This window comes from Salmo salar, chromosome 14, assembly GCF_965601325.2.
Source record: "Salmo salar chromosome 14, fSalSal1, whole genome shotgun sequence".
Classification (NCBI taxonomy): domain Eukaryota; kingdom Metazoa; phylum Chordata; class Actinopteri; order Salmoniformes; family Salmonidae; genus Salmo; species Salmo salar.
The window spans coordinates 85833216-85858209 of NC_138304.1; the positions used below are offsets into that span (position 1 = coordinate 85833216).

At 41.9% G+C, this 24994-nt stretch overlaps 1 long non-coding RNA gene across 1 annotated transcript; it reads right to left on the reverse strand.

Moving 5' to 3' along the window:
* Nucleotides 1–1196: 1196 nt before the first annotated feature.
* On the reverse strand, nt 1197–24424 carry LOC145860307 (uncharacterized). The gene is made up of 4 exons (XR_014380278.1): nt 24189–24424; nt 22990–23058; nt 22590–22729; nt 1197–1341 (listed from the first exon to the last, which is right to left on the reverse strand). It is a non-coding gene; the product is annotated as an uncharacterized LOC145860307 (long non-coding RNA).
* Nucleotides 24425–24994: the final 570 nt, after the last annotated feature.

Genomic DNA, 24994 nt, shown 5'->3' on the forward strand with positions numbered 1-24994 from the left:
GTATTTTTTGTAAATTCACTGGCAGTTTTGGGGGAGACACATTTTCTCAAATACGCGCGCCGATGTAAAATGCTGTTTTTGGATATAAATATGAACTTGATATAACAAAAAATGCATGTATTGTCTAACATAATGTCCTAGGAGTGTCATCTGATGAAGATTGTCAAAGGTTAGTGCATAAATTTAGCTGGTTTTCTGCTTTTGGTGACGCCTGTCCTTAATGAAAATGGATGTGTGTACTTTTTTGGCTATGTACTCTCCTAACATAATCTAACTTTATGCTTTCGCCGTAAAGCCTCTTTGAAAATCGGACAATGTGGTTCGATTAAGGAGATGTTTATCTTTTAAATGGTGTAAAATAGTTGATTGTTTGAGAAATTGAAGTTTAGATTTTTGATGTTTTGAATTTCCCGCCATGCTAGCAATCCCGTCAGTGGGATTCTATCCCCAAGAGTTGTTCACTTTCATCAAGATTTTCCAAACAATTGCTTGGGATAAAAATGTAAAGAGCATGTCAATCATCCTTCCTGCCAATGACGTTTCGTTGTGAAAATTGCCAGAACAACCTGAGATACCAAAAAGATTTTTGTAATCTTGAATAAATGAATGTGAAAAATTGTATTTCAGAATCTAGATATAGTTCAGTTAGAGGACCATAAGCATTATAATAACACCAGGACGTTGTCTGGACCATTTGCTGTTCACAGATCATAGAGTCTTACAGGAGACATGTATAGGTCTAACAGGTGCCTTCTGTCCACACTCACATGGAATCTCTTCATAGGGGTCTGGTCTAAAGTAGTAAACTATGTAGGGAATAGGGTGCCATTTGAGATACAACAGGGCCATGGGATACAGACAGGCCCATGACTTGCCCTGAGATCTGTGATGGCTTCTCCTGTAGCATATCCCTATCTCAAACCTCGTACCCCTATCTCAAAATCGTCAATCAGGTGTGCTCGTTCAGGACTACAACAAAATTGTGAAATGTCTGGGGGTCTATGAGGAGAGGTTTGAGAAGCACTACTCTAGGCCTACACCTGGGGTTATAGTCTTAGCACTTGGCACAGATAGCGTCCACAGAATTCAGACATTTTGTCTTTCGTAAGCCTAATGAGTGTAATTTGATCAATATTAGGAGTTGAGAAATAAAGTTGACATCATTAGAAATATATTTTCTACTGTACGTATGCCATTTAAAAAGTGTTTATTCTGTTGCAAACAATATTCATAAAAACATTTATATAAAACATATTTGTATTTAAGTTGCTCCATTTTCAAGGTGTCCTGGTTTCATTGTGTAATAGTATTTCTTCATTGCCGTCTGTCTATGACATTCTGCTGTAAGAGAGAAGGTTGGCACAGTATAAGACAGAACATGTGTTTTATCCTCCAGAGCTACTCCACTCAGTGCTGTTTGCACTTTGCTAGCTACCTTTATATAAAAACAGGACAGTGTCCCCGGCAGCAGTGTCTCATCACATGCTTTCATCCTGTTCCAGCCATGTTCTGGCTCTGTCTTGTCTATTAGTCACATTCCCACTTTGTAATAAGTACTGTAGGGCTACAGTATGTCCCAATTTTCTCTCCTTCCTCCCAAAGTGTGCACTTGTTCAATTCCCTTCAATTATTTGAAAGGAAATGACTGGTATGAGAAATATGGTGGAAACACCCTATATCCCATGCAGTCACCAATCCAATGCTTTTAGATTTGTGAGAATTAGTGAACGAATGTAGAAGAAAAGAGATATCATTGGGAAGCACCCTGCGAATATACTGTAATAGAACCATTTCTCATCCAGACCAGCAGGTGGTTACTGGTCCTGTGTGGCTAGCTACTGTACATACGTTACTGTAGGCTACTAAGGTGAAGTTTCCCCTAGGTACCGATCTAAGATCACCTTCCCTTTTCCCAATCCTAACCTTAACCATTAGTTGAAAAATGCTAAACTGACCCACAATTAGGGTCTAGGGGCAACTTCACCATACTCCACATACAGAACCAGTCAAAAGTTTGGACACACCTACTCATTCAAGGGTTTCTTTAATTTTTACTATTTTCTACATTGTAGAATAATAGTGAAGACATCAAAACTATGAAATAACACATATGGAATCATGTAGTAACCAAAAAGTTGTTAAACAAATTAAAATATAATTCATATTTGAGATTCTTCAAATTAGCCTTGACGACAGCTTTGCACACTCTTGGCCTTCTCTAAACCAGCTTTCTGAGGTAGTCACATGGAATGCATTTCAATTAACAGGTGTGCCTTGTTAAAAGTTTATTTGTGGAATTTCTTTCCTTCTTAATGCATTTGAGCCAATCAGTTATGTTGTGACAAGGTAGGGTTGGTATACAGAAGATAGCCCTATACGGTAAAAGACCAAGTCCATTTTATGGCAAGAACAACTCAAATAAGCAAAGAGAAATGACAGTCCATCATTACTTTAAGAAATAAAGGTTAGTCAATCCGGAAAATTTCAAGAACTTTGAAAGTTTCTTCAAGTGCAGTCGTAAAAACCATCAAGTGCTATGATGCAACTTGTTCTCATGAGGACCGCCACAGGAAAGGAAGACCCAGAGTTACCTCTGCTGTAAAAGATGAGTTCATTAGAGTTAACTGCTCCTCAGATTGCAGCCCAAATAAATGCTTCACAGAATTCAAGTAACAGACACCACAACATCAACTGTTCAAGGAGACTGTAAATCAGGCCTTCACGGTCAAATCGCTGCAAAGACACCACTACTAAAGGACACCAATAAGAAGAAGGGTCTTGCTTGGGCCAAGAAACACAAGCAATGGACATTAGACTGGTGGAAATCTGTCCTTTGGTCTGATGAGTCCAAATAGGAGATTTTTAGTTCCAACCGCCATGTCTTTCTGAGACGCAAACAACAATGAAAAACAGCAAACAACAATGCAAGAAAAAAAACTAAGGACATCAAGGACAACTAAAATCATAACAGCAATGCCAACTGTATATGTTTGAGTGCATGTCTGGCACTATTACATATGTGTGTGTCCATGTCTGTGTGTATTTGAATGAGAGTGTGTGTATATGCATGTGTACAAACACCTGCACAGCATCAGCCTCAGGCAAATTGGCATTAGCTGTAAAAACTGCCCCTCAGTGTCATTCAAACTTACTTTTTATTATGTTTTATTTTGACTTTTATCATCATTCTATCTCCCACACAGCAACTCCACTCCCACTCGTCTCCAATTCCACATCCCAACCCTCAGCCCATCCCACCCGTCTCTGCTAGCCACCCTCTTCGGAATTCTACGCAACATATATCTTTCAACTATGCTGTGATGTTTAACGTACAAGTTCAAATCTATCTAATCGAATGGAATCCACAGATTGCGAGTTGAAGATAAATACTTTTACTATCGCCCCATAGCACTCACTCCTGTCATCATGAAGTGCTTTGAGAGACTAGTCAAGGATCATATCCCCTCCACCTTACCTGACACCCTAGACCCACTCCAATTTGCTTACCGCCCCAATAGGTCCACAGACGACGCAATCACACTGCCCTAACCCATCTGGACAAGAGGAATACCTATGTAAGAATGCTGTTCATCGATTACAGCTCAGTATTTAACACCATAGTACCCTCCAAACTCGTCATTAAGCTCGAGACCCTGGGCATCAACCCCACCCTGTGCAACTGGGTTCTGGACTTTCTGACAGGCCGCCCCCAGGTGGTGAGGGTAGGAAACAACATCTCCACCCCGCTGATCCTCAACACTGGGGCCACACAAGGGTGCGTTCTCAGCCCTCTCCTCTACTCCCTGTTCACCCATGATTGCGTGGCCATGCACGCCTCCAACTCAATCATCAAGTTTGCAGACGACACTACAGTAGTGGGCTTGATTACCAACAACGACGAGACGGCCTACAGGGAGGAGGTGAGGGCCCTTGGAGTGTGGTGTCAGGAAAATAATCTCACACTCAACGTCAACAAAACAAAAGGAGATGATTGTGGACTTCAGGAAACAGCAGAGGGAGCACCCCCCTAACCACATCAACGGGACTGTAGTGGAGAAGGTGGAAAGTTTTAAGTTCCTTGGCGTACACATCACGGACAAACTGAAAGGGTCCACCCACACAGACAGCGTGGTGAAGAAGGCGCAACAGCGCCTCTTCAAACTCAGGTGGCTGAAGAAATAAGGCTTGTCACCGAAAACACTCACAAACTTTTACAGATGCACAATCGAGAGCATCCTGTCGGGCTGTATCACCGCCTGGTACGGCAACTGCTCCGCCCACAACTGTAAGGCTCTTCAGAGGGTAATGAGGTCTGCACAACGCATCACCGGGGGCAAACTACCTACCCTCCAGGACACCTACACCATCCGATGTCACAGGAAGGCCAAAAAGATCAAGGACAAAAACCACTCGAGCCACTGCCTGTTCACCCCACTATCATCCACAAGGCGAGGTAAATACAGGTGCATCAAAGCTGGGACCGAGAGACTGAAAAACAGCTTCTATCTCAAGGCCATCAGACTCTTAAACAGCCATCACTAACATTGAGTGGCTGCTGCCAACATACTGACTCAATCTCTAGCCACTTTAATAATTAAAAATTTAATGTAATAAATGTATTACTAGTCCCTTTAAACAATGCCACTTTATATAATGTTTACATACCCTACACTACTCATCGTATATACTGTACTCTATACCATCTACTGCATCTTGCCTATGCCACACGGCCATCGCTCATCCATATATTTATATGTACATATTCTTATTCATTCCTTTACACTTGTGTGTATAAGGTAGTTGTTGTGAAATTGTTAGATATTACTGCACGGTCAGAACTAGAAGCACAAGCATTTCGCTACACTTGCATTAACATCTGCTGACCATGTGTATGTGACCAATAACATTTTATTTGATAAGAGTATTAGTAATTGACTGACCTGGTCTCTCCAGATCAATGCTATGCATTTTCATCCATTCCTGAACCTGAGACCAGAAACAGGCTACCTGAGGGCAATACCAAAATAAAATGGTCTATTGATTCTGTATCCTCACAACAAAATCTGCAGAGCTTCGATGATATTATGCCCCAAATATTCAACAGGTTGGTGGCAAGAATTCTATATAATAATTTTAGCTGAAAAGTACGAAGTCTTGAATCTTGCGTCATTTTATATATCAACTCATACACCCTGTACCATGGAATCGGTACATCAAAAATCTCTTCCCAACTATTTTAAAATCTGTATGGCACAGTTGTCAACATCCTGGTCCTCAAACGAAACCCTTATCAAACATATTTCCCATAAATACAGGTATTTTATCAATCAGCACATTTGAGTTCAGCCAGAATATTTGTTCTATCTTCTCAGGGGGATGAAATTGAAATTGTAGCCAGCTCTGCAATGCTTGTTTGAAAAAGAGAGATACAGTACTTTGAACAGAGTATCATTTTCAATTAATCGAAAATGAGACATGCAATCTCCTCAAAAGCAAAAAGGCAATTTTTAAACAATGGATTAGCTTATTTTAGTAATCTACTTGAGAACCATGTAGGGTTCAAGTAAATATTTGGAATAAGTGAAGCTTTTAGAGAGAGGTTTAGTGCCTTTATATTTAATAATCTCAACCCACCGAATTCATCCCAGATAAAGCAAAATATTTTTTGCTCATATGATTCCTAAAACGACTAAATCAGGAGTAGGCAGCGCTATAAGTAAAGTGAGTAAACTGAGATATGACAAAGGAGTTAATCAGGGCAATTTTTCCATAAATTAGACAGGTATTTACCTTTTCATGGTTGCATGATCTTGTCTATTTTACAAGTCCTCTCTCGAAATTCATTGTGCTTATTTATATGTTTTGTAATATGAAACCAAGTATGTCTACTTCACCATCAGCCCATTTTATAGATTACCCTGCAGTTTATGTAAAAGTTGTATTTTTTAAAGAGCCAATAAGTAATATTACACATTTATAATAATTAGGATTTAGTCCAGAGAGTACAGAAAAGTTCTCGATCTTCAATAAGACATTGCAGGGATCTAGCATGGGGACTTAATATACTTTTCAAAAAAATAAAGGGAACACTTAAACAACACAATGTAACCCCAAGTCAATCACACTTCTGTGAAATCAAACTGTCCACGTAGGAAGCAACACTGATTGACAATACATTTCACATGCTGTTGTGCAAATGGAATAGACAACAGGTGGAAAATATAGGCAATAAGCAAGACACCCCCAATAAAGGAGTGGTTCTGCAGGTGGAGACCACAGACCACTTCTCAGTTCCTATGCTTCCTGGCTGATGTTTTGGTCACTTTTGAATGCTGGCGGTGCTTTCACTCTAGTGGTAGCATGAGACGGAGGCTACAACCCACACAAGTGGCTCAGGTAGTGCAGCTCATCCAGGATGGCACATCAATGCGAGCTGTGGCAAGAAGGTTTGCTGTGTCTGTCAGCGTAGTGTCCATTGCATGAGGCGCTACCAGGAGACAGGCCAGTACATCAGGAGATGTGGAGGAGGCCGTAGCAGGGCAACAACCCAGCAGCAGGACCGCTACCTCCGCCTTTGTGCAAGGAGGAGCAGAAGGAGCACTGCCAGAGCCCTGCAAAATGACCTCCAGCAGGCCACAAATGTGCATGTGTCTGCTCAAACGGTCAGAAACAGACTCCATGAGGGTGGTATGAGGGCCCAACGTCCACAGGAGGGGGTTGTGCTTACAGCCCAACACCGTGCAGAACGTTTGGCATTTGCCAGAGAACACCAACATTGGCAATTCGCCACTGGCGCCCTGTGCTCTTCACAGATGAAAGCAGGTTCAGACTGAGCACGTGACAGAGTCTGGAGACACCGTGGAGAACGTTCTGCTGCCTGCAACATCCTCCAGCATGACCGGTTTGGCGGTGGGTCAGTCATGGGGTGGGGTGGCATTTCTTTGGGGGGCCGCACAGCCCTCCATGTGCTCGCCAGAGGTAGCCTGACTGCCATTAGCTACCGAGATGAGATCCTCAGACCCCTTGTGAGACCATATGCTGGTGCGGTTGGCCATGGGTTCCTCCTAATGCAAGACAATGCTAGACATCATGTGGCTGGAGTGTGTCAGCAGTTCCTGCAAGAGGAAGGCATTGATGCTATGGACTGGCCCGCCCGTTCCCCAGACCTGAATCCAATTGAGCACATCTGGGACATCATGTCTTGCTCCATCCACCAACGCCACGTTGCACCACAGACTGTCCAGGAGTTTGCGAATGCTTTAGTCCAGGTCTAGGAGGAGATCCCTCAGGAGACCATCCACCACCTCATCAGGAGCATGCCCAGGCATTGTAGGGAGGTCATACAGGCACGTGGAGGCCACACACACTACTGAGCCTCATTTTGACTTGTTTTAAGGACATTACATCAAAGTTGGATCAGCCTGTAGTGCGGTTTTCCACTTTAATTTTGAGTGTGACTCCAAATCCAGACCTCCATGGGTTGATAAATTGGATTTCCATTGATTATTTTTGTGTGATTTTGTTGTCAGCACATTCAACTATGTAAAGAAAAAATAATTTAATAAGATTATTTCTTTCATTCAGATCTAGGATGTGTTGTTTAAGTGTTCATTTTTTTGAGCAGTGTATAAAACTTGAGTCGTTGACATACATGACACGTTTTTAAGCCTTGGATTTCTAATCCTCCAATGTTGTTATTGATTTTAACAGCTAGCATTTCGATGGCCATAACGAATAGATATGTCACAGCGGACACCCGTGTTTAACTCCTCGACAGTTCAAAACTCTGAGAAGTAGCCCTTATTTACTATTTTACACCTGGGGTTGCAATACATTATTTTTACCCATTTTATAAGAGAATCACCAAAATTGAAAAAAATTCAGGCATTTATAAATAAAATTCATTCTTACTTTATCAAATGCCTTTTCAAAATCCGCTATAAATACCAGGTCTGGCTTCTTAGATGTTTCATGATGTTCTAGTATTTCTAGTAGTTGTCGTATATTATCTCCAATGTATCACCCATGTAAATCAAATGTATTTATATAGCCCTTCTTACATCAGCTGATATATCAAAGTGCTGTACAGAAACCCAGTCTAAAACTCCAAACAGCAAGCAATGCAGGTGTAGAAGCACGGTGGCTAGGAAAAACTCCCTAGAAAGGCCAAAACCTAGGAAGAAACCTAGAGAGGAACCAGGCTAGTGTAGGGAGGCTAGCACTGGAGTAATATGATCACATATTTTGGTTCTAGTCAGGATTCTAGCAGCCGTATTTAGCACTAACTGAAGTTTATTTAGTGCTTTATCCGGGTAGCCGGAAAGTAGAGCATTGCAGTAGTCTAACCTAGAAGTAACAAAAGTATGGATTCATTTTTCTGCATAATTTTTGGACAGAAAATGTCAGATTTTTGCAATGTTACATAAATGGAAAAAAGCTGTCCTTGAAACAGGCTTGATATGTTCGTCAAAAGAGAGATCAGGGTCCAGAGTAACGCCGAGGTCCTTCACAGTTTTATTTGAGACGGCTGTACAACCATCAAGATTAATTGTCAGATTCAACAGAAGATCTCTTTGTTTCTTGGGACCTAGAACAAGCATTTCTGTTTTGTCCGAGTTTAAAAGTAGAAAGTTTGCAGCCATCCACTTCTTTATGTCTGAAACACAGGCTTCCAGCGAGGGCAATTTTGGGGCTTCACCATGTTTCATCAAAATGTACAGCTGTGTGTTATCCGCATAGCAGTGAAAGTTAAAATTGTTTTTTCGAATGACATCCCCAAGAGATAAAATATATAGTGAAAACGATAGTGGTCCTAAAACTGAACCTTGAGGAATACCGAAATTTACAGTTGATTTGTCAGAGGACAAACCATTCACAGAGACAAACTGATATCTTTCCGAAAGATAAGATCTAAACCAGGCCAGAACTTGTCCGTGTAGACCAATTTGGGTTTCCAATCTCTCCAAAAGAATGTGGTGATCGATGGTATCAAAAGTAGCACTAAGGTCTAGGAGCACGAGAACAGATGCAGAGCCTCGGTCTGACGCCATTAAAAGGTCATCTACCACCTTCACAAGTGCAGTCTCAGTACTATGATGGGGTATAAAACCAGACTGAAGCATTTCGTATACCTTGTTTGTCTTCAGGAAGGCAGTGAGTTACTGTGCAACAGCTTTTGAATTTTTTTATTGTTGAGAGGAATGGGAGATTCGATATAGGCCGATAGTGTTTGATATTTTCTGGCTCAAGGTTTGGTTTTTTCAAGAGAGGCTTTATTACTGCCACTTTTAGTGAGTTTGGTACTCATCCGGTGGATAGAGAGCCGTTTATTATGTTCAACATAGGAGGGCCAAGCACAGGAAGCAGCTCTTTCAGTAGTTTAGTTGGAATAGGGTCCAGTATGCAGCTTGAAGGTTTAGAGGCCATGATTATTTTCATCATTGTGTCAAGCGATATAATACTAAAACACTTTAGTGTCTCCCTTGATCCTAGGTCCTGGCAGAGTTGTGCAGACTCAGGACAACTGAGCTTTGGAGGAATACGCAGATTTAAAGAGTAAGTAATTTGCTTTCTAATGATCATGATCTTTTCCTCAAAGAAGTTCATGAATTTATTACTGCTGAAGTGAAAGCCATCCTCTCTTGGGGAATGCTGCTTTTTAGTTAGCTTTGCGACAGTATCAAAAAGACATTTCGGATTTTTCTTATTTTCCTCAATTAAGTTGGAAAAAAATAAAAATAAAAATAGGATGATCGAGCAGCAGTGAGGGCTCTTCGATACTGCACGGTACTGTCTTTCCAAGCTAGTTGGAAGACTTCCAGTTTGGTGTGGCGCCATTTCCGTTCCAATTTTCTGGAAGCTTGCTTCAGGGCTCTGGTATTTTCTGTATACCAGGGAGCTAGTTTCTTATGACAAATGTTTTTAGTTTTTAAGGGTGCAACTGCATCTAGGGTATTGCGCAAGGTTAAATTGAGTTCATCAGTTAGGTGGTTAACTGATTTTTGTCCTCTGACTTCCTTGGGTAGGCAGAGGGAGTCTGGAAGGGCATCAAGGAATCTTTGGGTTGTCTGAGATTTTATAGCACAACTTTTGATGCTCCTTGGTTGGGGTCTGAGCAGATTATTTGTTGCGATTGCAAACGTAATAAAATGGTGGTCCAATAGTCCAGGATTATGAGGAAAAACATTCAGATCCACAATATTTAGTCCATGGGACAAAACTAGGTCCAGAGTATGACTGTGGCAGTGAGTAGGTCTGGAGACATGTTGGACAAAACCCACTGAGTCGATGATGGCTCCGAAAGCCTTTAGGAGTGGGTCTGTGGACTTTTCCATGTGAATATTAAAGTCACCAAAAATTTGAATATTATCTGCTATGATTACAAGGTCCGATAGGAATTCAGGGAACTCAGTGAGGAACGCTGTGTATGGCCCAGGAGGCCTGTAAACAGTAGCTATAAAAAGTGATTGAGTAGGCTGCATAGATTTCATGACTAGAAGCTCAAAAGACAAAAACGTCTGGGTTTTTTTGTAAATTGAAATTTGCTATCGTAAATGTTAGCAACACCTCCGCCTTTGCTGGATGCGCGGGGTATATGGTCACTAGAGTAACCAGGTGGTGAGGCCTCATTTAACACATTAAATTCATCATGCTTAAGCCATGTTGTTGTCAGGCCAATCACATCAAGATTATGATCAGTGATGAGTTCATTAACTATAACTGCCTTGGAAGTGAGGGGTCTAACATTAAGTTGCCCTATTTTGAGATGTGAGGTATCACGATCCCTTTCAATAATGGCAGGAATGGAGGTCTTTATTCTAGTGAGATTGCTAAGGCAAACACCGCCATGTTTAGTGTTGCCCAACCTAGGTCGAGGCACTGACACGGTCTCAATGGGGATAGCTGAGCCGACTACACTGACTGTACTAGTGGCAGACTCCACTAAGCTGTCAGGCTGGCTAACAGCCTGCTGCCTGGCCTGCACCCCATTTCATTGTCGAGCTAGGGGAGTTAGAGCCCTGTCTCTGTTCGTAGATAAAATGAGAGCACCCCTCCAGCTAGGATGGAGTTCGTCACTCCTCAACAGGCCAGGCTTGGTCCTGTTTGTGGGTGAGTCCCAGAAAGAGGGCCAATTATTTACAAATTCTATCTTTTGTGAGACTGTTGTAGAGCTCATCACTCCCCCTAACTGGGAGGGGGCCAGAGACAATTACTCGATGCCGACATCTTTCTAGCTTATTTACACGCTGAAGCTATGTTGCGCTTGGTGACCTTTGACTGTTTCATCCTTACATTGTTGGTGCCAACGTGGATAACAATATCCCTATACTCTCTACACTCGGCAGTTTTAGCTTTATCCAGCACCATCTTCAGATTAGCCTTAACGTCGGTAGCCCTGCTCCCTGGTAAACAGTGTATGATCGTTGGATGATTCGTTTCAAGTCTAATACTGCGGGTAATGGAGGTAATGGACTTGATCAGGATGAACAATAACCGGTAAAACATTTTTAATTCTGAGTGCTATGCATTTCGCTAGTATTTTTGCATCACAACATTGAAGTGTAAGGGCCTCCAGTTTTTTAGACTGGATCTTTATATTTGCCATCTGTGTCTTGTTTTAATAATATTAGGAAGATCTGATTTTCTCTGAGTACCTGAAAGACTACCATTTCTATAGGAGAAGTAAAAAAAAAAAAATCTTACAATGGAGCTTTTTGTATATCAAAAAAGGCTTGATATACCTTTACCGGTATGCCATCCAGCCCTGGGGTTTTTCCAGACCGAAAAGATTTAATAGCCTCAAAAAGTTATTCCTCAGTAATTTGGCCTTCGCACTGATCTTTTTGTACATTTGTTAGTTTTCCATTTTTTTATATTATTTGGAAAGAATTCCTTACCGTAATCTCATTCAGTGGGAGAGGATGAGATGGAAAAGAGAATCTGCCTAAAATATTTAGCTTCCTCTTTTAAAATATAATTCGGAGAATCATAGATGACTCCGTCTCCAGTAACGAGTTTCTGCAAATTCTTTTTGTTAGCGTTCCTGTATTGGAGACTCAGGAATACGTTTGTGCATTTTTCTCCATATTCTAATCAAATCAAATTTTATTAGTCACATGCGCCGAATACAACCTTACAGTGAAATGCTTACTTACGAGCCCCTAACCGACAATGCAGTTTAAAAAAATACGGATAAGTATAAGAGAATAAAGTAACAAGTAATTAAAGAGGAGCAGTAAAAAATAACAATATATACAGGGGGGTGCCGATACAGAGTAAATGTGCGGGGGCACCGGTTCGTTGAGGTAGTATGTACATGTAGGTAGAGTTAATTAAAGTGACTATGCATAGATGACAACAGAGAGTGGCAGCAGTGTGGAGAGGGGAGGGGGGGGCAATGTAAATAATCTGGGTAGCCATTTGACTAGATGTTCGGGAGTCTTATGGCTTGGGGGTAGAAGCTGTTAAGAAGCCTCTTGGACCTAGACTTGGCGCTCCGGTACCACTTGCCGTGTGGAAGCAGAGAGAACAGTCTATGACTAGGGTGGCTGTAGTCTGACAATTTTCAGGGCCTTCCTCCGACACCGTCTGGTATAGAGGTCCTTGATGGCAGGAAGCTTGGCCCCAGTGATGTACTGGGCCGTTCGCACTACCCTCTGTAGTGCCTTGCGGTCGGAAGCCGAGCAGTTGCCATACCAGGCAGTGATTCAACCAGTCAGGATGCTCTCGATGGTGCAGCTATAGAACCTTTTGAGGATCTGAGGACCCATGCCAAATCTTTTCAGTCTCCTGAGGGGGAATAGGTTTTGTCGTGCCCTCTTCACAACTGTCACAGTGTGCTTGGACCATGTTAGTTTGTTGGTGATGTGGACACCAAGGAACTTCTAGCTCTCAACCTGCTCCACTGCAGCACCGTCTATGAGAATGGGGGCATGCTCGGTCCTCTTTTTCCTGTAGTACACAAACATCTCTTTTGTCTTGATCACGTTGAAGGAGAGGTTGTTGTCCTTGTACCAAATGGCCAGGTCTCTGACCTCCTCCCTACAGGCTGTCTCGTTGGAATTGGTGATCTGTTGTTTCATCTGCAAATTGAATGATGGTGTTGGAGTCGTGCCTGGCCATGCAGTCATGAGTGAACAGGGAGTACAGGAGGGGGCTGAGCACACACCCCTGAGGTGCCCCTGTGTTGAGGATCAGCGTGGCGGATGTGTTGTTGCCTACTCTTACCACCTGGGGGCGGCCGGTCAGGAAGTCCAGGATCCAGTTGCAGAGGGAGGTGTTTAGTCCCAGGGTCCTTAGCTTATTGATGAGCTTTGAGGGCACTATGGTGTCAAACGCTGAGCTGTAGTCAATGAATAGCATTCTCACATAGGTGTTCTTATTGTCCAGGTGGGAAAGGGCAGTGTGGAGTGCAATAGAGACTGCATCATCTGTGGATCAGTTGGGGCGGTATGCAAATAGAAGTGGTTCTAGGGTTTCTGGCATGATGGTGTTGATGTGAGCCATGACCAGCCTTTCAAAGCACTTCATGGCTACAGACGTGTGTGCTACGGGTCGGTAGTCATTTAGGCAGGTTACCTTAGTGTTCTTGGGCACAGGCACTACGGTGGTCTGCTTAAAACATGTTGGCACTACAGACTCAGACATGGAGAGGTTGAAAATGTCAGTGAAGACACCTGCTAGTTGGTCAGTGCATGCTCTCAGTACACGTCCTGGTAATCCGTCTGGCCCTGCAGCCTTGTGAACGTTGACCTGTCTAAAGGTCTTACATCGGCTGCGGAGAGCTTGCTCACACAGTCTTTCGGTTCAGCTGGTGCTCTCATGCATGTTTCAGTGTTATTTGCCTCGAAGCAAGCATACTAGTAGTTTAGCTCGTCCGGTAGGCTCGTGTCACTGGGAAGCACTCAGCTGTGCTTCCCTTTGTAGTCTTATGGTTTGCAGGCCTTGCCACATCCGACGAGCGTCAGAGCCGGTGTAGTAAGACTCGATCTTAGTCCTGTATTGACGCTTTGCCTTTTTGGTAGTTCATTGGAGGGCAGAGCTGGATTTCCTATAAGCTTCCGGGTTAGAGTCCCACTCCATGAAAGCGGCAACTCTAGCCTTTAGCTCAGTGCGGATGCTGCATGCAATCCATGGTTTTTGGTTGGGGTATGTAAGTACGGTGACTGTGGGGACGATGTCATTGATGCACTTATTGATGAAGCCAATGACAGATGTGATGTACTCCTCAATGCCATTGGAGGAATCCCGGAACATATTCCAGTCTGTGCTAGTAAAACAGTCCTGTAGCTTAGCATCTGCTTCACCTGACCACTTTTTTAATTGATCTAGTCACTGGTGCTTCCTGTTTTAAATTTTGTTCGTAAACTGGAATTAGGAGGATAGAATTATTGTCAGATTTACCAAATGGAGGGCGAGGGAGAGCTTTATATGATTCTCTGTGTGTGGAGTATAGTTGGTTCAGAGTTCCTTTCCCTCTGGTTGCACATTTGACATGTTGATAGAAATGAAGGTAAAACTGATTTAAGTTTCCCTGCATTAAAGTCACCGGCTACTAGGTGCGTCGCCTCTGGGCTTTTTCTTGTTTGCTTAGGGCAGAATACAGCTCATTCAATGCTATCTTGGTTCCAGCCTCTGACTGTGGGGGTATGTAAACAGCTACAAAGAATATAGATGAGAACTCTCTCGGTAGTGGTCTGCAGCTTATCATGAGAAACTCTACCTTAGGCGAGCAACTTCCTTAGATATCGTGCACCAGCTGTTTACAAAAATACATTAGGCCCACACCCCTTCTCTTACCAGACGCCGCTGTTCTATCCTGCCGGTACATCGTTTAACCAGACATAAGACGTTACAGTTGGTAGTTTAATCTTCCCAATAACTCGTCCATTTTATTGTCCAAAGATTACATGTTTGCGAGCAGAATTGAGGGGAGTGGGGGTTTATTCGATCGCCGCCTATTCCTCAGAAGGCAGCCCGCCCTCCGGCCTCTCTTTCTCCGCTTCTTCTTCACATAGATCACTGGGGTCAGGGCCTGTTCCCGAGGGAGCCGTATATCCTCTGCCTTAGGCTTGGCAGAGTCGTTAAAGAAGAAAAAGGATTCTGCTTGTCCGTGGTGAGTAATCGCAGTCCTGATGTCTAGAAGTTATTTTTGGTCATAGACGGTAGCGGCAACATTATGTACAAAAATAATAATAAGTAAGTTAAAAACAACGCAGATAAACAAACATAGTCATAAAACGTCTGCCTTCTGTTCTGGCACTATTTGTATACATTCCATCCAGTTTGCTTTATTTTTGTAATAGATTTCATTAGATCATTCTTGAATAAGTTCCTCAAGTTCTTTTTGTTATTCCTGTAACTTATTTTGTATCATTGTGGTATCGTTTTTATTGCCATCTACCTGTACTATTAGTTCATGTATTTCCCTTGTTAGTCTGGTCTCTTTAGCCAGAAACTGCTTTTCTATTATTGATGAATATTGAATGACCTCTGAAAGTACATTTAAAAAAGGTATCCAAAACAATAAGGGGATTTGTTGAACATTTATTATACTGGAAAGATAGTAATACAAAATAAGGTTGTCCTCCAGTAAACTTTAAATTTCCAATATCCCCATCCAAGTGGAAATTCAATAAGAGTTATGTGAAGGCCAATTAGAATGCGATCGGATCATCATCTATCTCCTATTAAAACTTTTTTAACCTTTGGCGCAAGAGAGAAATAAAGTAGTCAAGACGACTAGCTTAATAAAGTCTCCTCTATGCATATCTCACTAGCTCGGGGTTTTTTAGTCAACAAATATCCACTATTTCTAATGTGTCCATAATATTTGTGATTTCCTTGAGGGCACGGTGATGATAGTTTGTAGAGTGATTACCTTTACGGTCCATTGAGGTAGTTAACACTGTTATAGTCTCCCACCATAATGATTTGATCATTTGTTGCCAGTAAGTTCAATAAATTGGTATAAATATTTTCAAAGAAGTATGGATCATCCTGATTTGGACCATATAGATTAATGAGCCAAATCTCTTTTTCGTCCACTTTCATATTCAAAAAGATCCACCTTCCTTGCGAATCATTCCTGACTATTTGCACATTCAGATCAACATTTTTGTTAATTAATATCATTACACCTTTTGAGTTCCTTTTTCCATGACAGAAAATTATTTCACCACCCCATTCCTTTTTCCACGCAACTTCATCTAAGGATGTAGAGTGAGTTTCCTGTAAACAGTATATGTTATATTCCCTAACTTTCAGCCACATAAAGACATCTTTTTTTACAATCTACTAGACCATTACAATTATAACTGGCTATACTCATTTCACTCCTTACCATAACTAGATACTATTTTCAGTCTAAATTGACCATAATTAGTGCTTGAAAAGTTAGCCATCAGAGGTATGACAGCCAAAATTAGAGCTTTCAAATGTCTGATTTTTAGAATTCAAGAAATAGGTTCTAGCAATATTTGTTTTAGTCCCTTGCCTGTTTGACTGAGCCAATGCCACAGATGTTGGAAACATTGATACAAGATATTATGTGTGTAGTAAATCTGAGTAGGTTGATGTGTATGATATTGGATGTGATTTAGTGAGAGTATGTACGATGTCTGAATAAGACTTAGACTATAACGTATGCTGTACAAATAAATAATAACGCCGCCAATTTGCATGGTTGAGTGTCTGTGTGTGTGTAACATGTAGTGCGTATAGCCTTGATATTCATGATGATAATTGTAATCCATATCACCATCACAGTTGCATCATAATTACCTTTAACCTGTTAGGGCTAGGGGGCAGTATTGACACGGCCGGATAAAAAACGTACCCGATTTAATCTGGTTCCTACTCCTGCCCAGTAACTAGAATATGCATTTAATTATTGGCTTTGGATAGAAAACACCCTAAAGTTTCTAAAACGGTTTGAATGGTGTCTCTGTGAGTATAACAGAACTCAAATGGCAGGCCAAAACCTGAGAAGATTCCATGCAAGAAGTGGCCTGTCTGACAAGTTGTGTTTCATCTTGGCTCTTTTTATTGAAGACTGAGGATCTTTGCTCTAACGTGACACTTCCTACGGCTCCCATAGGCTCTCAGAGCCCGGGAAAAAGCTGAACGATATCGAGGCAGCCTCTGGCTGAAACACTTTATCGCTTTTGGCAAGTGGCCGATCAGAGTACTATGGGCTTAGGCGCGTGCCCGAGTCGACCCCATGCTTTATTTTCTTTCGTCTGTTTACCTAAACACAGATTCCCGGTCAGAATATTATCGCTTTTTTATGAGAAAAATGGCATAAAAATAGATTTTAAACAGCGGTTGACATGCTTCAAAGTACGGTAATGGAATATTTAGAAATTTTTGGTCACGAATTGCGCCATGCTGGTCACCCTTATTTACCCTTTCGGATAGTGTCTTGAACGCACGAACAATACGCCGCTGTTTGGATATAACTATGGATTATTTTGAACCAAACCAACATTTGTTATTGAAGTAGAAGTCCTGGGAGTGCATTCTGACGAAGACAGCAAAGGTAATAACATTTTTCTTATAGTAAATGTGACTTTTCTGAGTGCTAAACTTGCTGGTTGTCTAAATAGCTAGCCCATCTACTGAGAATATTGCAAAATGTGCTTTCACCGAAAAGCCATTTTAAAAATCGGACATCGAGTGCATAGAGGAGTTCTGTATCTATAATTCTTAAAATAATTGTTATGCTTTTTGTGAACATTTATCGTGAGTAATTTAGTAAATTCACCGGCAGTGTTCGGTGGGAATGCTAGTCACATGCTAATGTAAAAAGATGGTTTTTGATATAAATATGAACTTGATTGAACAAAACATGCATGTATTGTATAACATAATGTCCTAGGGTTGTCATCTGATGAAGATCAAAGGTTAGTGCTGCATTTAGCTGTGGTTTGGGTTTATGTGACATTATATGCTAGCTTGAAAAATGGGTGTCTGATTATTTCTGGCTGGGTACTCTGCTGACATAATCTAATGTTTTTCTTTCGTTGTAAAGCCTTTTTGAAATCGGACAGTGTGGTTAGATTAACGAGAGTCTTGTCTTTAAATAGCTGTAAAATAGTCATATGTTTGAGAAATTGAAGTAATAGGATTTAAGGCATTTGAAAATCGCGCCACTGGATTACACTGGCTGTTACGTAGGTGGGACGATTACGTCCCGCCTAGCCCATAGACGTTAAACAATTTCCTGGGGAAGCAGACAACTGTACAGGAATTGGGGTTGGCCAGATTGAAGTACTTGCCAAACCAAATAGGTTCACCTTAACTCCTGATGAGCACCAGTGTTATAGATACAAGAATGGCACCGAGAACTAAGATGATTTTAATGGCTGGAAAGGTAATCGTTAATGTGACTGACTTAGGTTTGAAAGCACAGGAGAAAATGTGTAACCTACAACTGATGAAGGGTGGGCTAGTACCAGCAAAGGACGCATACGACAGAAAATACCACAAAGGGTGGTTAGGAGCATGCGCCCTGGGGTTATTGGTCCAACCAGTTCGAATTAGTGATCAGAGACCAGTTATAGGAGGCTAAAGTAAGCACAGGAGGAGTTTTGACCAGGATGGAAATAGCTTTGAATAGATGGATGCTATTGGCATCCTCAGGGAGGTTCCAGATGAATACAAAGTAATGAATCAAATATGTTAAGGCTTTAACACTTCATTATTTTGGTAGTTGACAATAAATAATAATGTGGATTGAATTAATGTCATCTTTTATAATCAACAGAGATTCATGAATGAAACAGGGGATGCAGTAAAGAGGTTCTCTGACCAATTATCCGCCACCTCCCTCATGACCTGGTAAAATAGACTGACTCTCGATAGGTTACGGGCAAAGAGGATGGTGTAGGTAGAATGATTAGGTTCATTACTGTACATACATTTCTGATAACACAGCTCATGTTTGGGAAATGGAAAAGTGTTGTAGGAACTGTATTATGGGCTGTTTTCACCTGTATGAGTGTGTTTGGGTTGTGTGGTTGTTGTTTGGTCCCGTGTGCGAGAGGTTTAATCACCAGAACTCTAGAGAGATGGATAACGGAGCAGATGGTGAGCTACGGACCGAGTCAAAGTTCAGACCAATGAGAAGACAAGTACCTACCGCCGAGCAAGGTGGAGGATTCATTCAAATATGAGGAGCACATGTTAGATGAGACCATCTATTGGGATGCATGAATTAGTTTGAATTTCTGAAATTTCTGAATCCAATAAAAATAGATGTGTTATAATGTATGTGAAATATCTAGCAAAACGGGTGGATTGTAATGGAAATGATATGATTTTAAGCCCTATTGAGACTTGACAAGCTATCTGCTGAGATGAGGGGTGAAGCAGGGGTAGACGAGGGAAATTAGATGAATTTCTTTTTTGGCAAGTACACATCTATGGTGGCTACTGGAATTCTGACCCTAGTACTGGTGTTCCTATTATTGATATGTTGTACTGCCTGTATAATCCCTTGCTTAAGAAAGTATCTTACAGAAGTTGTCAGAGCAACCAGAATGATGCCTTTGATGGAATTGTCCCCGGAGAACACTAAATCCAGCTCTGGGCCTAAGATGGATCTGTCAGAGGACGATCCTTGTTTTACTGTTGAGGAAGTGGTTGAATAAAGCGTATGCACAATAAATTCATATGTATTGAATGTAGTGGCAGGTGGATGAGAGTTTTAAGTTCTGGGACAAAGAGTCGGTCCCACACATGTTAGGTGTAGCCACTGTCGCAAAAATATTTTTTATACGTGTTGAATAATATGATATGAATTTATTCTGTATACTATTTGTCTTTCCTGATGTGAAGGTTTGAAGTTCCTGGATGACTGATAGTCAACCTAGTACAAGTGAGGTGTAGCCGGAAGGATGTGAGGGTTTATAAGGAAATGTATAATCATTGAAATGGAGATATACAAATTGTATATCCCAAGGGGTGTGAAAAGGGGGATTGTTAGGGTTGAACTGGCTATTTGTATGCATAACTTATATAATATACCGGGGAAGCTATGCTACAATATTAAGTATATAAACTACGAGTAAATCAACTGTTGAAGACAAGAAGAACTACAACCGGCAACAGGAAGTGCGTCACGACGCTGGGATCAGCCTGCACACCGACGACAGGAGGAGCAAGTTTAAACCACGCTCCTCCTCCCTCTGACAGGCCAGCATTGAGCGGGAACTAACTCTGTCAGAGAATAAAAGAGAGAACAAAGGAGGTGTCACCCTCTTCTCTGTTTTGCCCTGCAAGGTAAAACAGCGAGACCGTATATATGAACAACCCATTTACCACACACGTGTTTGCATTAATTAAAGTACAGCTAAATCAGAAGTCACTATGCGCTGACTATTTTGTTCTGTTACCAGAAACGAACTGTCGCAACTTTAACAATATGAAGTTGATTGAACAAAACATGCATGTATTGTATAACAATGTCCTAGGAGTGTCATCTGATGAAGATCAAAGGTTAGTGCTTCATTTAGCTGCGTTTTGGGTTTTTGTGACATATGCTTGCTTGGAAAATGGCTGTGTGATTATTTTTGGCTATGTACTCTCCTAACATAATCTAATGTTTTGCTTTTGCTGTAAAGCCTTTTTGAAATTGGACAATGTGGTTAGATATAGAGAGTCTTATCTTTAAAATGGTGTAAAATAGTCGTATGTTTGAAAAATGTAAATGATTGAATGAGGTTTTGCATTTCGCGCCACGCTGTTCCACTGGCTGTTGAATAGCCCAGAGAGGTTACCAGCGTGGCTATACACCATACCATCTGGTTCACACTTAGTGGGACTATCATTTGTTGTGCAAGGGCTGTGCAAGGGCTATTTGACCAAGGAGAGTGACGGAGTGCTGCATCAGATGACCTGGCCTCTTCAATAACCCTACTTCAACCCAAATGAGATGGTTTGGGATGAGTTGGACCGCAGAGTGAGCTAATGACAGCTCAGCATGTGGGAACTCCAAGAGTTTTGGAAAAGCATTCCTCATGAAGCTGTTTGAGAGAATGCCAAGATTGTGCAAAGCTGTCATCAAGGCAAAGGGTGGCTACTTTGAATCCAGGGCAGACTTGAACCATCTGCTTCACATGTTTGCATCTGGGTCTCACCCTGAGTTCTGATCGTATGAACTGGCCATGACTGACCCAGCAGACGTGGAACAGCTCTGCAACACTGTCTCCTCACAAGGAGCCACCATTGGAAGACACGAGAAGTTACTACATAACCTTATGGAAGGATTCCACACCTTGGCGGAACACCATGACCATGCCGTCAGTGCATTTTTGGAACAATTCCAGACTATCTATTAGGCAGCAAGCCACAACGGAAGCCTCCCAGACTCTCAGTAACCCCGCTACCTGGGGTGCTTCTCCCCAGCCTACCCCGACTTCCAGAAAACCCCGCTTACCTCCTCCAGAACACTATACTGGGGATCCCAGAACCTGCTGGGTGAGTCTCTCAGTGCTCCCTAATTTTTCAAGCTGCAGCCCTCCATTTCCTTCGGACCATTAAAAGATAGCGCATCTTATAATGCTGAGGTCACTCGCATGGGCTGCTGCAGTGTGGGAGAAACAATCCACTGTTTGCCTTAGTCTGGAGGATTTTGTGGCGGAAGTAAGGAAGGTGTTCGACTCTGTTGTTTGGGAGAGAAGCGGCTCGGAAGCGACTTCAACTGTGTTAAGGCTCCCGTAGTGTGGCAGACTATGCGGTCGACTTTTGCACTTTAGCTGCCGAGAGTGCCTGGAACCCGGAATCCCTGTTCGACACATTTCTTCATGGATTATTTGAGGGAATTAAATATGAGCTTGCAGCCCGGGAGTTGCTATTGGACCTCGACTCCCTCATAGCCCTGACCATAAGGATCGATGGGCGACTACGGGAATGCAGTAGGGAGAGAAGGTCTATCCCTGGGCACGCGCCCGCCCACAGTTTTCCCCTCGCCTCCGAAGAACTTGGCCCTGTCCGGGGGTATCATCGGATGGGGCCACAGTGTCTTCTGATCCCTCCTGTCTCAGCCTCCAGTATTTATGCTGCAGTAGTTTATGTGTCGGGGGGCTAGGGTCAGTCTGTTACATCTGGAGTATTTCTCGTCTTATCCGGTGTGAATTTAAATATGCTCTCTTTCTTTCTCTCGGAGGACCTGAGCCCTAGGACCATGCCTCAGGACTACCTGGCATGATGACTCCTTGCTGGCCCCAGTCCACCTGGCCGTGCTGCTGCTCCAGTTTCAACTGTTCTGCCGGCGGCTATGGAACCCTGACCTGTTCACCGGACGTGCTTGTTGCACCCTCGACAACTACTATGATTATTATTATTTGACCATGCTGGTCATTTATGAACATTTTAACATCTTGACCATGTTCTGTTATAATACCCACCCAGCACAGCCAGAAGAGGACTGGCCACCCCTCATAGCCTGGTTCCCCTCTAGGTTTCTTCCTAGGTTTTTGGCCTTTCTAGGGAGTTTTTCCTAGCCACCATGCTTCTTTCACATGCATTGCTTGCTGTTTGGGGTTTTAGGCTGGGTTTCTGTACAGCACTGAGATATGCTTGCTCACCTGTTCCTGTTGGCGATGACCAGGTGACTTCCTATTGAGACGAAGTGATCTCGACTCTGAGTCCAGTTCATTGGACCAGTAGAGAAGTAGCATTTCCCCCCATGAAATACCCATCCTGCACAGGCTTTACAACCTTGCACCTTTGATTGACAAAAAGAGAGTAGTTAAAGCAAGTACATTTCTCTACTACTTATATTTTGAGATTACTACTACTTGTTATTATGTTTGTTGACTTGCAGCTTTTCAAATATTTGCTCAGTTTCAATGACTACAAAAATAATTAAATGAGAAAAAAAATTACATTATTTTCTGAAATACGAGCCAAAGTTTTGTATGTGGTTTTAAATGACACCGGACACTAATCTTTTAAACTCGGTATGCACTTCCCCAGCAAACTCACCACTTAGGCTTGCTGAGATGTTGCTGTGGTGTGCCTTCAGTGAATCAAACTGGTTGCTTTAACTGACATCTATAAGAGAACAAAATTAATGCACTCATGTCATTGTTTTATTATATGCAATATATCGCTCATAGTGTCATCAATAGATAAAACTGTAATACAAAAACAAACTAAGTGCAGAGATACTCACAGGGGCCCGCCACAACACCCAGAGCAGGGTGAGACATAAAAACAGCCATTCGAAAACAACAAAGCTGCCACCCTGCCTCATTTTATATTTATTTTCCTTGAGTGTTTTTGGTACTGTATAACCAACAGTTGGATTGTTGTAAAACTATGGGATGAGTTGGACCACAGAGTGAAGGAAAAGCAGCCAACAAGTGCTCAGCATATGTGGGAACACCTTCAAGACTGTTGGATAAAAATTCCAGGTGAAGCTGGTTGAGAAAATGCGCAAAGCTGTCATCAAGGAAAAGGGTGGCTACTTTTGAGATTCTTCAATATATTTTTACTTGTTTAACACTTTTTTTGGTTACTACATGATTCCATATGTGTCATTTCATAGTTTGTCTTCACTATTATTCTACAATGTAGAAAATAGTAAAAATAAAGAAAAACCTTGAGTAGGTGTGTCCAAACTTTTGACTAGTACTGTGCGTGTGTATTCACACTAACGGTTTTGACTTGAGGTTATTGTTTATAGGGGTGCCAGGTAGGTTGTGCCTACCAGAGAAAATATTGGTTGTCTCCTTTTGGTTTGGGAGGGAATGAGTCCCATCTGGTCCGTCAAGTCAACACCAATACAAAGGACTCATGTAAAAGTCAGGATGGACATACACTTTTCATAAACCCTTAAAACATTGGAAAGAACTTCAAAAACAACTATTCTTTTGCATGGGTTGTATTGCCAACATAAATGATCACACACACAACAATATAACAAATAATGAGCTCTGGTTCCTCCAGAAATGTCCTGTACCTCGGGCCTAAATAGAGTCCAGCCCGGTAAAGAAGTTCAGGGAACTCAAGTGACCTTAGTCACGCAATGTTTGTTCATACCAGTGTAGCATAAACCCATTATCAATCAAAATAAAATATTTTACCACAACTATAAAGCGTATCAAATCTTAATACGTCCTCACTTACAACTAACTACATAAATCATCACGGTATACATCACACCAAAACAAATGAAATACCGTATGCAAAAAGATTGTAGTCGGTCAGTCAGACAAGCCAATCCGCCAACTGATCTCCAGGGAGAAAGGCCACGAAGAACAACGGAGGTGTAGTCCACGGACGCAAAGAGTGGATCCGATCCTGGGTAAACTTGCTATTAGGCTACAATGCACACTTTTAAAGGCAACAAAACAAACGGACGCGAACCGCTTCAGATTTGAGGGTTGACCACATCCTCATTGACGTCTCCATCACAACCCCACTTTTGAGTAGCTGATGCTGGCTATTTAATTGGGAATTAAAGGGGAAGCTCACTATTGGAAGGAGAAGCACTATTTAATTGAGAATTAAAGGGAAAGCGCCCTATTGGAAGGAGAAGCACTGAGACGGTTCAGAAAAATTCAGGGCCGTCACAACACACACACATATATATATTTATTATATATACACATTTGAAGTTGGAAGTTTACATACACTTAGTTTGGAGTCATTAAAACTCGTTTTTCAACCACTCCACAAATTTCTTGTTAACATACTATAGTTTTGGCAAGTCGGTTAGGACATATACTTTGTGCATGACAAGTAATTTTCTGACAATTGTTAACAGACAGATTATTTCACTTATAATTCACTATATCACAATTCCAGTGGGTCAGAAGTTACATACACTAAGTTGACCGTGCCTTTAAACAGCTTGGAAAATTCCAGAAAATGATGTCATGGCTTTAGAAGCTTCTGATAGGCTAATTTACATAATTTGAGTGAATTGGAGGTGTACCTGTGGATGTATTTCAAGGCCTACCTTCAAACTCAGTGCCTCTTTGCT